Genomic DNA, 13769 nt, shown 5'->3' on the forward strand with positions numbered 1-13769 from the left:
AAACCTCCAGGAAAAATATTAAGAGACTTCAGCTAGTTGTTGTGTATACTAAGATGCTGTTATAAAGCTTTGGTTTATAACACTTGGAGTGGCTCGGAGGATTTTAGCAGTATGTGCATTTTTTAATTTGTATGAATCCTAAGGGCTTGGAACTTGTACTAGATTATACCTACAGGTACACTCTAATATTACAAGTAACCAATTATTTTTGTTTTAATAGAATTTTAAAACTCTCAGAAATACAGCCTCGGAGCACAGGGAATAAGGTGGTTAGAAAATCCTAGAAAACAAATGAATTTAGAATTAAACCCAAGTTGCAATGCAAGTAACACATGAGTAAGAACAACAACAATAATATATTCAAAAAAACCACTAGCCATTTCATTGAAAAAAAGCAAAATTGAAGCATTAATTATTGAAGATCCACATATAAGTTCACTTCTTTACAGTCGTCTGCATGGATTGCATGACTAAGCTATAGCCTAGTCCTGTTGTGGGAAAAAAAGCATGTGAGAAAGTAGGAGCTTTCTCAATTTACTTTCCACGTCAAATACCCAGCTGAGCAAGTAAAGTATAAGCTTAACTTCTCTGGACCTAGAGATTTCAGTCCATCTGGGTGTAAAAGTTCCAGTGGCAGAGTCCTGTGGAGTCAAATCTTTTTTTCTGTTCAAGGCTATGAATCTCTTTCTGCTGACTTTTAGCTTTTGGAGTTTGGTTCAACCTATATAAATAATAATCCATGTATTATTCTTTAGTGGTAGCTTCTGAACATCACCACAGCGAATCCTGGCTGCATCAAATTTTCTCCTCCTGTTGTGATTCACAAAATACTTTTGGGCTTCCAAATTATTGGTTTTAGATTTTGAAGGCTTGGTCCTAATTCTTTTAAAATTGGCTTAATCTGGTTGCCAGTTTGGGCCCATGTTAAGTTAGAGTAAATATCCTATTAAATATGCAAAGGTAAACTGCCTCTGTATTTTGTTCATTTTAGGCTTGAGTCTTATTTCTTTAAAAGAGTACTGGCTGTCAAACTATATTCAAGAGTGGGTCCCTTTGTACAGGGATAAGGATGGGGCATACTTTCACTCTGAGTTTTCCCATCAAGAAAGTTTAGAACTTGATCAGCGTTTTCCAGTTCCCATTTTTCTGTTGCATGCCTTGCCCGACTAAAGCATGTCTGCTCTAACTGGAAGTAAGACATCGTATCCAAAACACTCTGTAAACATTTATGGATGTGTAATTACTGTGTAATAAATACTGTTTGACTACATGCCATTTGCTGTGTGGTGCTAATACACATAACTCAAAAAGTATTTAATTTTTAACATTCTTATTTACTCGCACTTGTAGAATTAGGGATACTTTTTAAAATTTAAAAATACATACCAATGTGAAAATACAAACCAATAATAGTCTATTAACTCCTGCATCAATATCCTAGTTTTCCAACTGATTTGAAATTAAATTTGTATTTAAGATACCAAGCAAATGATATAGTATGAGAGGCCAATTTTTTCCCTTAATACAATGTTTACGAAGTCTGTCATATTACTCAGGGGATAAATTTACTGGATAAAGCAAGATCTTTCCCTTGTATAAATCAGGTTGCCATCTCTTGTGGCAAATAAAAGCAGATTTTGCTATATCATCGTTTATGGAAATAACCAGGAAAATAGTAAAGAGAAAAAAAGATCTCTATTTTTATGGGATAAAAAGTCTTTAAAAATGTATCACAAGATCATTACATGTTTGAAATAGCTGAAAAAGATACTGGTCACCTGTTACTTGTCTCAGATATGTGTTGTGGCAGCCAACTCTTTCTGCTTAAAGCCTTATCAAAAAAACCAGTGGAAACTTGCACAGTTTTTCTCCATTTAAAGTAATTGATTTTCACATTTGTATCTAATTGCAGGCCATAAACCCCATAGATAATATGGAAACATTTTATTCTATAATTCTATGGCCAATTTTGGCTTTAAGGAAACAAATTGGGGCTTCCACTTACTGCATAAACTCAGAGGCAATGATTTTTCCATTCTTCTTCCTGTAGTCACTTATCTCTACTAACTGCTAAAAACTCAAGAGCGCCACAATGTTTACTAGTAGTGTTTAAGTCAACCTATGATAAACATGTGCTCGAACTTACACACTGAAGCTCAGAAGACCAGATCATCGAGGGGAAATCTCAAAGCTTCATTTAATTCTGTAGCTTTGACTTGTCCCAAATTCATAACAAGAGTTAGGCTGTGTTTCTGATTGTGATTCATGTTTTGCCAGATGGGTACCAACCATCATCTACCAAAAGCACAGCATGTTTCGTCATGAAATACAGTCCACAGTAGCATGTCAGAATGTTTTGACTGAAAAATAGACAGGTCTGTGTCTGAGATTTATGCAACCTTTCCCCTTTGCATTATTTGTAAGTGCTGCAAGAGATCAAATGGATCATTTCCATTTGAATATTTTGAAAGAAATGTTTAGATTAATGCCAAGAGATTATTCTGTTTATTGGCATGTATTTGTATCTCCTAGTAGAAATCTGTGCATACTCACAGGCTGTGAAAGAGATTTCTCTACATTGCATTTGGCTGGTGCAGTTTGTTCTGCAGTATGCAGAAGCTGTTGGCTTCTAGGGTTGTTAATCCATGGAACTAAATCATTCACGGGCAAAAAGATTTAAAGAGGTATTTTAGGCATTGCTTTTGTAGTGGCCCAGAGAATGAAACTCACTCTTTTCCTGTATATTTTTAACAGAACTGTGCAAAGTAATTTAGATAACAAACCTGACTCAGATTTGTACCTCTCTCTAAGTTCTAGATGTTCTATGCTGCTTCTTCAACAGCTACTTTTCTTCGTAACTGGGTTTTGGCAAAGAATGTACATTGAGTTCATATACGGTAAAAAACACTTAGCAATAAACAAACCAAAACCAATGTCTTTGCATTTCTGTTTGTGAACCAAAATCAGAACATAAAGAAGTCTGTTCCTTCAACCAATGAGGCTGTTCAGTAACTTGGAAGACTGTCTTGGATATATCCATATGCAGTCTCTCCCTTGTGGAGCTTTGCTTGAAAGCATTTGTCATTTCATTTCACATAATTATACATCAATGAAATATGGAAATGCCAGCAGTTGTTCCATTTTTTTTTTGGCACTGCAGATGATTCATAAGGTGCTGCTTTCCTTCAATGTCATTATTAGAAAAAAAATGTGAGAAGTGAAGTAAAACTTTAGCATTCCAACTGAATTTTGGATTTTCAAAGTTTGCTTAGAAAAGCAATGCAAGGTAGGAATATTTATAGCAACACTGAATACTAAACACATAACTGCATTTTTTTCCTTACATTTCTTCCCTGATTCTATTTGGGTTCAACCACCATAATGTATATTACAGATTTTCAGGAACAGTAAATGAGTGGTCATTTTTGGAAAATAGAAGTGACAGTACAGATATTTTCACTGTGATTCTGAAAAGCCATGAGATTAAAATTGACTGGAACATTGCATTTTCCATAGTCTCTCACTTCGGAACAACTACTATCCTATATACTATCCTTTCTGCCTCTCTTTGTGTTTCACTGGGGAAATAAAAATAGAGTGTGAACAATCCATAAGAACACCTTTGGAAAATGCTTAGATGGGATGCAATGTTCAAGCAGAGCTTCCTGCCCCTTCATTATTCTGCTATCTTTTAATTTGCTATCATTTCTTTTCTGAATGCAAAGCTATAATTTTGTTCTCTGTACGCAAGGCTTGGATTGTGGTGGAGCAACTCCTTTACCTCATACGTTTTGGCCTCCACTTGAAGATTACTGCATGGCTTTCCAAACTGCGTGGAGAAATGGAAGCAGATTTAGGTTTCTTTTGAACTTGTTTACCCACTGTTCCTGTGCGAAAATTGAACAGCACAAAGTGTCTTTTTTCAGGGAGAAGTAAAATGTGTGCGGTGGTTTAAAGAGAGATTGCTCAGAGGTAAGTTGTCTAGAAGGTGCCTGGGAGACTGGGAGACATTGCAGTTACTTTGATTGGATTTGTTGTTGATCCATTATTATTTTTTGTGATGCTAGTGACCATTATTGCCATGTGGCCATGATGGTGCTGAACTAAGCAAGCAGTGATTTGGTCCAGGCCCAAGCAGCTGCAACTGTTTCTAGTATAATGTGCATTCTTTGCTGTATTCTTTCCACCTGTCTACAGTGAAGAATTTCAAAAATTTTGGTAGAGTGTCAGCTTACTGCAGGGAAGGGCTACAGCATGACACATCAGAATAACGAGTGATAGATCCATTCTTATCCATACTTAACCTCTAGCAATGTAATGAAAAAGAGAAAGGAAGAGAGGAGCTAACTTTCTTTTCTTAAACATAATGGTAAAAGGCTCTCCCTGGCTTGGACAGGTGCACTCATCACTGAGTTAAAAACCACCTGGAAAGATGGATCCGGAGTGGTGGTGAATGGAGTTACATCCAGCTGGAGGCCAGTCATCAGTGGTATTCCCTAAGGCTCAGTATTGGGGCCAGTTCTGTTTAATATCTTTATCCATGATATTATCTGGATGAGAGGATCAAGTACACCCTGACTCAGTCGGCAGGTGAGACCAAGTTGGGCAGGAGTGTTAATCTCCTGGAGGGTGTAGATGAACCTGGACAGACTGGATCCATGGGTTGAGGCAAACTGAATGAGGTTCAACAAAGCAAAGTACCAGGTTCTGAATCTGAGTCACAACAACCCCATGCAGCTCTACAGGCTGGGGACAGAGTGGATGGAGAGTGGCCCAGCAGACAAAGACCTGGGAGTGCTGGTTGAAAGCTGGATGAACATGAACCAGCAGTGTGTCCAGGTGGCCAAGAAGCTCAATGGCATCCTGGCCTGTATCAGAAATACTGTGGTCAGCAGGACCATGGCAATGATCATCCTCCTGTACTTGGCTCTGGTGAGGCTGCACCTTGAATCCCATGTTCAGTTTTGGGTCCCTCACTACAAGAAAGACATTGAGGTGCTGGAGAATGTCCAGAGAAGGACAACAAAGTTGGTGAAGGATCTGGAGCACGAGTCTTATGAGAAGTGGCTGAGGGAGCTGGGGTTGTTTTAGCTTGGAGAAAAGGAAGCTCAGGGGAGACCTTGTCACTCTTGACAACTTCCTGAAAGGAAGTTGAAGTGGGAGTCAGTCTTTTTTGAGAGTAATAAGTGACAGAACAAGAGAAAATGGCCTCAAATTTCACAGGGGAAGTTTAGATTGGATATTAGGAAAAATTTCTTTACTGGAAGGGTTGTCAAGATTGGAATGGACAGAGAAGTGGTTGAGTCCTCAGAGGTGCTATAAAGATGTGTAGATGTGGTGCTCAGGGACATGGTTTAGTGGGGGACTTGGCAGTGTTAGGTAAGTGGTTGGAATCAATGACCTAAAAGACCTTTTCCAACCTAAACAATTCTATGATTGTGTGATTCTAAGCTAAATCAGAGGATGGAAAGGCAACCAGCAACTATCAGCTCGTGAAACAATGTCAGGGAGTGCCTCCATGGAGATTGCCTGGTATGTGCTTGCTGTCCTGCTCAAAATAATTTCCATACAGTCATCTGATTGGGTATTCCTGCTGCTTTCCACTGCATTAGTCTTCAGATAGAGAGGACTGACTTGTGATCTTTTTTCATAAGCATGGGTTGGAACAAAATAGTAATTCTGCCAGTGATGTAGCCATACAGGAGTGCTTTTAAGTTGCTCCCTCTAGAGCATAAAGCACTGGTTTTGACCTGTTGGTCTGTCTCTAAACCTGTAATCTTCTCCGTTCCAGAATTGGCTTTGCTCAAGTAGTGGAAAGGGTTTGTTTGTTTAATGATGTCAGCAGGGTTATCTCCGGACTTGCAATCTACCCAGCTTGTTTCCCTGCACAGCTCTACATTGCTGCACAAGTATCTTTCCTGCCAACTATCTCTGGGGCAATGGCACAAGTCCTGAGCTCTTTTTTTGTAGCACCTTCTATAGTTCAGTACTCAAGATCAACACCATACCGAATATATAGAATTTTCTTTTTTTTGGCTATAAAAAAGTGTGAGTCAATATGGAATTGTGTGAGAGAACAATAAATCATTGGTGGAGTTATTTTCCCTTAGAAATAAAAACTAAAAATCTTCAAAAGTGGCGGAACTTTCTATCATGTCAGAATTATAATTACTGCAACAAAAGGAGGCCCTAATTACCTCTAATCCATCCTGTGTCTACCAAATGCAATTTGAATTTTAGGTGCTGATTCTGGCCATCTGTACTGTGGGCAGAGCAAGATGAGCCTAGGGTTGTATTTCCAGATGACTGAAAGGTGCAAAGTAAACAATATCAAAACCAAAAAAGAAACCTGGAACTTTGAACAGGCTCCTGGGGTCTGACTCATGATTTCTGCTTGACAGTGGCCTTTTACATTAGTCTAAATATGTGACATAAATATTCATGAGCAATCCTGATGAAACATGCCAAACAACTTTTCAGCTGTGCTTGTAGATTCTCCACCTGGTTCCTTAAAGATGCTATTGGTATGCTGGTAAATTGTAGGTTATTTTAACCACTATGATGGATTGAATGCAGTGTTTTAAGATATAATAGTCACAAGATGTTTTTTTTCTTATGCAAGCGTACTTGCCTTCTAAATATCATTTCTTTACAATGTTAGACAATTTCAGTGGGGATTTTTAACAAGAGCTTGATTTTCAAGCACATAAAAAAAATTTTAATTCTTTAACAAGACAAAACATAAGACTACTTATGATACATATAAACATCCTGAGACTGTTTCTTAATTGTTTTGGATTTCTACTGTGCAGTGAGATGGACAACAGTCATTCACTCTTAAAAGGAATGTTCTTTTCTCTGGTGGAAAAGGAAACCTTGGTCTTTGCAAGTGATGTGGGCAGATCATTGTGCTTCTCACTTGGTCTCACTTTCAAATTTCTTTTCATATCTACATTGCCAGAATGCTACTGTACCCTAAACCACTTTATTATGGGGCTGGGTGGCTGTCTGTGCTACATAAACCCTATTTTCTTTGTCAACAGTTAATTTTGCCATTTTTGGGATCATATTGGTATTGTGAGCTGATCCTTCTTTAGTGTTGAATCCCAGAAATAACAAGATTTGCTCCTTGGCTTCCTCTCAGTTGCAAAATCTTCTGTATTCTGCTGCTGTTTCTGTAAACTCTGTGTTTCATTTTGTCTGGAATTCATGATTCTGTATTAGAATGTCATAAACAGACTACTTACTTTAAGTTAGCTGAAGCTGCTAAACAACACCAAATGACTTGGGGATCATTCATTGTCAAGTACATAATATGTATAATGTTTTTAATTATCATGTATTTCTTGCAGGTACAGCACACAAAGCTGTTTGGATATTTTCCAGTTTTCTGCAGTTATGGAGAATATAAGCCCTAATGGAGCTTGGATCTGCTCCTCGCTTCTTTCACACAGTTCACTCTAGCCCCTGGCAACATGCACTGCTCAGAATTATATCTGAACAGAGAATTTCATGTCTTCAAAGTTAAGTATCTCAGTTCTTTGACTTCAATTTTGTTACAAGTGAGACTTAAAGCTCCCACTACCTGTGTACTTTGTCAGCTGCAATTTCATCATCCTTTTACAGAGACAGAAGACAGTGTTATCAAGATCACAAATGCTATGTACAAAAGTGCTGACTAACCAATCCTGGTACTTACCTGGATGCTGAAGCTGTTCCTTGGTTTCCACATCCAAATTTCAATTTTCTTTTAACTCTTCACTAATTAAGATTTTAACATTTCTGCTTCTGACAAGTATGACTCTAACCAGTTTCTAGTTTTAGTTACAATTAAAGACAATCCAAACAGATATTTACAGCTGTCTCCCATCAAATCTCAAACTAAACCAAGTAGTGAAGTTTTGACCAAAAAAGGAAGAGGGGAAACAGAAGGAGGGAAAAAAATATTCAGTTTATTTTCTGTGAAAATATTATATTAGACTCCAAAATAATGAGGTTCGGTTTTGTATCCTTCACTGAAGTGCGGAAAACTACCATGTAGTTATTTAATGATTACAGATAGTGCAAGGGTGTAAGCTAGAGGCCACACAAGAACCAACAACTCCACTTTTCAGAGTAGGTAGCTCCTGGACTGCTTTTGAACCACAAGACAGAAGTGGAATTCAATCCAAATGAATGAAGAATTACATAGATATCACAATAAATATTTAGCATATTTATGGCTATCTGCTTTGGAAAAAAAATCTTTTAATGTGTGAGTCTACACTGAAGAATGGTGGCAGCATCCTAAGAGATCTGCTCTTTGTGTCCAAATTCAGATTACCTGACTTCTGAGACAATTTATGAATAGGTTTTGATGGTATCCACGAGGCATTAGGATCACACGTTTAATTTAGTGATAGCAATTAGAAGGCAAATGTGTCGGGTTGGTTGGAGAATATGGTGCCTTGCATTGAAAAAAATCTACCTTTAGTTGTTTGTGTTTTATTTGACAATTTTGTGGGGAAGATATGAAGCATCTCTGTGCTGAGACTTGGACTTTAAATCAGTTACCAAGTTGCTCTGGCAGATATGGTCTATACATCTTTTAGAAATATTTAAATGGTTGTACTGGTATCCTAAAAGTCAGCTGTAGCAATTTAATCCCTAGAATGGAGACTCTGAAGTAGAAGACATGAAACAGATTCTGGAAGAGAGTGAACTCTACTTACAGGGGCATGGCAGTTACAGAGGAGCACAGACCAAGTTAAAGTAAGCTGAAACAGGCAATGCAAACGTGCAGTTCTTACAGAACCAAAGTATCTGAAGGAAATTCAGTTTGGATCTATTTTAGCAGGAACTTTCTGCCAATTTCCACTCCTCAGTCAATGGCAGAGCAACAGTATCTCTTGGATCATAACCATAGATTTGTAACCCTGTTACGCAGATGATAGGCAAGAAGGCTGCGGCAGCTTAGCAAATATTGTTGGGATAGGCATCCCACTAGAGAAAAAAACAAACAGACAAACCTACCAAAACCTTAGTTTAAATCTACAGCCCTGGCCTGGATTTGTTGGGATCCCAAAAGTCCACATAAGCAAACAAATAAGCGTCATCTAGTCACCAGAAGACTAGGAATGGGAAAACCAATATAGAGTCGTTAAAGGAGAAACACCTGAATTGTTATAAAACTGGGTAATGAAGTCTCCGGGTATCCCCAGTGCCCCTTAATTTGACTATGTCTGGATGTCACCCTGCCTCTTTACCACCTGCATATCCCTGGAATCACACATAGCAAGACTACTGTGGCTGGATCCTGGCGGGTGTCTGGGGCTGCTGCTCTGCACTCACCGTGGCAGGAAAGAGACTGTACAGACTCTTGAAGTCTCCATGGAGAAAACATCATCCCACCCCTTCAGGGCAGTGGGACTCCATCCTGGGCAAGCTGTGACTCTCCTGATCAGCCACTGGGAAGGCTGTAGATCAGGAAGGCCTGGCTGGGGATGCAGCAAGAGTCAGCCCAGAGTCCAAGGCCATCAGCGAAGTCCATGGTTAGGAGACAGGACCAGGGTTGAGCTGTAGCAAACCAGGATCAGGTCCAGTGAGAAGGGGCTTGGACACAGCCCCGGTCATGGCAGGGGCATGGGGATAGGCCAGGGAGGCCAGACAGGGACAGGAAGGACCACTAACTGTTCTTTGGAAGTATCATTTTCAGGGAAAGGCTGTACCCACTGCTGGAATATACATTTCTTGTTTTGGATTTATTGGTTAAATTCAGTCAAAATATATGCCTGCATAGCAGCCAGGAGTAGACAAGTTCTCATCCCCTCAGAATATATTATCCCTCACAAAATATTGAAAGGCTAAGGTGGATACAGTCCTCGTTTGACTGAGCAACCATGACCTTGCAATACATTAATGTACTGTGTTTATACCATTATTTTAGCTTTAACTCCTCACATTTGACTTGACTCTCCAGGTTGCTTGTTTGCTTTGTGCTTTGGCTCCCACTGCAATTCTGTCATTGGAGTAATGAAGTAAAAAGATTATTGACATTTAAATTAATTTAAACAATCAATTAATTAAATTAATAAATTTAAATTAATTAGGTCGATCAGTGAAATTTATTCCAGGAACTCAGATTCTGCTGCCTGCTCCATGTCCATGGTACCAGGGCACATTGTGGTGAACTGTCTGATGGGTACCCAGAGGAAATCCCCTAAGGCAGAGTTGTGATGTGCCAATCACCAAAGACCTCAAGACCCTGTGAGGTGCCTCAAGTGCCTTGTTTAGTATATATTTCTAAACCCTTTTCCCCAGTTACGAGAATCAACAAAGGGCTAAAGAGGCCCTATTTTGTTTTTTTTGTTTTTAATACTAATATAAATGCTGATACTACTGATGCCTTGAAGAGATTACTAGTGCAGGTTTATTTGTTGTTTGAGTGTCTCCTGCCATGTTGGTATCATGGGATCTATTCAGAGTCGTCCACAATTGTTACCAAGTTTCTGTTTAGACTATAAGTAATTCTTTTGGTGTCAACACAACTCTGAGGATGTTTAGTGAGTTTGAATAGTACACTGAACGAGTGTAAGGATTACTCCTAAGAGTTGCCATACAGTGGTTGCTAAAGGAAAGGTTAATTGAAAACATATCGGGATAGGATTGTTCCACATCTGAAAAAATTTAAAATACAAAAGTTTTCCTGATGCTTCCACTTAAAAAAAGCTGAGGAATACTAGCAACAAAAAGGCTGATTAACATAAGAGACTGTATATTTTCATACTAAAACTAGTCACTGCACTTGTGCAGAATACAAGGCATTCGTTTGAACATTTTCTAAAGTCCTAATTAGTATTATGTGTATCTGCACCCTCACTGTTATCTTACTAAGAATTATGTACACAGAGTAAGCTACAATCCCAATGATTATGATTCAGAACAGATGAAAAAGATGTTGAAGGCAAAGAAAAGCAGTAAAAAGATAACAGTGTTATATCTACACCACTTGGTTAAGGAAGTTCTAACAGGCTGAAAGTACAGATTGTAAATTTGCCAGTGCAGACTATATATAGATCTAGGCTGTACCTTCTGAAGCACACAAGGACTAATGCGTTCAAACATCTGGGTGTTCAAGTATCCTGCCAATATATTAACACCCTAGGGCATACAGAATCTCTTCAATTTAGCTCCAAGGCGATGGTTTGAAGAGAGGATGGGCATGGGCAGAACTCCATTATCCCTTTAGAGACTCCTGTTTTACAATGATACAGCTGTAACTGATGCTCACACATGGAATTTGTGAGTCAAGAGGTAATTCCAGATTTCTAAATCCCAGTCCAGAGTCCTGATCTCTTCTCATCTAGGTACTTTTTCTTGTGTTTAGGTTCTCGTACTCTGCATTCAGGTTGTTATCTTATAAACCCGAGGGATTTCAAAGTACAACGTAAATATATTCCAGAAAAATTCTTGAAGCATATAGCACAGAACTACAAAATTAAGGGGTTATTTGTTTTCAAGGGACATACAGTATTCATATAGCATCACAGATAAGCCTGGAAAACATCAAGGGACTTGATAGAATACAGAACCTGCCAAAAGAAAGAAACAAAGCAAAGCAGAGAAGATGGTGCGTCCTTCAGAGGTCTGATTACTGAGTCTGTAAGAGACACAGTATAACTTCTGACACAATTTGAGCAGAAATAAAGGGCATTAAAAGGAGCTGGATGATGTCTCCCCTGAGACCTTTAGAGCAATTAGAGAAAGGAGATGATCAGGAGATGTGTTTACAGATAAAAGACAGCAGGGAGGCCTAAGACTTTGAGTATAGGATTAATTACTTGGATATTGATTTAGGTAACAAGTATGCAAAACTTGCTGCCTTAAAGAAACACACCAGAAATGATGTAATGTCAGACAACTGGGGATGCCAAAACATTAAATGAATTACAGTACCCAGTATTTTTAAATTATCTTTATTTTTCATGGGTTTTGATGGAACTTCATACATTGTGGATCAAATCTGCCATTTTTCTGTATTGAGTCCCGTATTCTTGTACTCTTGAGCTATTGCTCATAATAAATGGTCATATAGTGCACTGAGTGAATGAAGCAGAATTTAATACTCAGTTTTTACTCCTACACTGGTCAAATTCTCTTTCATTTCTTTGTAAGGACAGAATAAACACCTCAATTTTTGTCAGAGTTATTTGATAAACATAGACTCCATGTTTGTACTGCAGTGATTTGTATATTGGTTCAGTATACAGAGGAGAAGAAAGCAGTGAATGCTTTTGTTTTAATTCAGTCCCTGCAACTAAGTTAGATATAAACAAAGAATATCTAGGGCACCTGAAAAGAGGTGAGGTAATGACAGAGTGTGTGACATGGTGTCCGTGCAGAGGATTTTTGGTGAGAGCAAACTGATAGCTGCCAAAGATGCCTTTTGAGAGCAGAACCTATCAACTCTGGGGAAGGAAAGTAGAAAAATACTTGGAATTATAGCCATGATGAAAACTGTGGAGGTGGATAATGAAGTCTCATGCTGTGCCTAAAGTGAAGATTGTATACAGACACTTTGGATGCAAACATCTTTTCTGAAGCAGAGGCAACACTTGGTATTGCCGCTACAGCTTTCTCATGACAAAAAGCTTGTTCTCAAAACATCCTTTGTATAAAACTTTTGCTTCCAGGTGAGAGAGTTTATGGTTTTTATCTTAAGAGCTTTCATGCTACTTCTATGCTCTTTGATCTATTATTGCTGTTACTGAACTCTATCTTATGTAGCCACCATAAACTGCTCCACAAGTGTGTTATTGTGTATTGACTCTTTCCATCAGTGAAATGCTTTTGCTCTGGAGATGGTTCACTTACCAATAATGCCAACTTCATCCTGCCTTAACTTGCTTTCAAAAAGAAGCCAGCTTTGACACCATTAATATGTAACCTTTTCTTATGTTTTTCCTGCATTCCAAATAATTGCCCCTTATGGAGTATAATTTAGTCCTAGTTGATGAAAAATTTCTGTATACCTTTAAAATCACAAGGAACAAATCCTTGGGAAACTGACTGAATAAAATTTGAGTTGCAAGAGCTAGTGTTTGATAGGACAAGTTTTTGGGTAGGTGTGAAATAACAAGGCACTGACTACAAGCACTAAAAGTGGCTTAAGGAGTTCCTGCTCTTGTTAGTGCTCTCATGCAACACACTATTGTCTCTTCATTTTGCCAGTACAACTCTTAATGGAGTTACACCACTGTGCTCTGGATTCAACCCCTTTCACTAAACAGAAGAGAAAGGCTTATCTTTAAGCTGAATTACTTCAAAACTCAGTTTGTGCTGTGGTTTCCAAGATAACTCTATAAACAAAACTGAAGAGAAAAAGGTATAGAAGCCCTTTTAGCTATCTTCACCATCAAAGCTGCAGTTCAAGCATATCCTGTCAAGGAGACAATTCTATTGTGTAATCCAGATGCCCTACTAAAGCTTTTGTAGTTTCATATGTTGCATTGCCGTGAAGTATCTAATGGGCTATGACACAAAATTGATTTCAATGAAAATATCATTTGCTGTTAAGTGTTCATACAACATTATCACATACTACTTCTTCTATGAAATCCAAGACAGAATATTTAAAGTGAGTATAATGTTAGAAGACTAGCAAGGGAGGTGATGCATTTGCAAGAAAATTAACATACTGGTATGTAATGGTTATATAAGGTTATTTCATCTTAACCTATGCCTTTCCTTACTAATATGGCAATGGGTACTATCTTCCCATGAAGGAAAAA

This window comes from Neopelma chrysocephalum, unplaced genomic scaffold, assembly GCF_003984885.1.
Source record: "Neopelma chrysocephalum unplaced genomic scaffold, ASM398488v2 Primary Assembly neopelma1_24, whole genome shotgun sequence".
Lineage (NCBI taxonomy): Eukaryota > Metazoa > Chordata > Aves > Passeriformes > Pipridae > Neopelma > Neopelma chrysocephalum.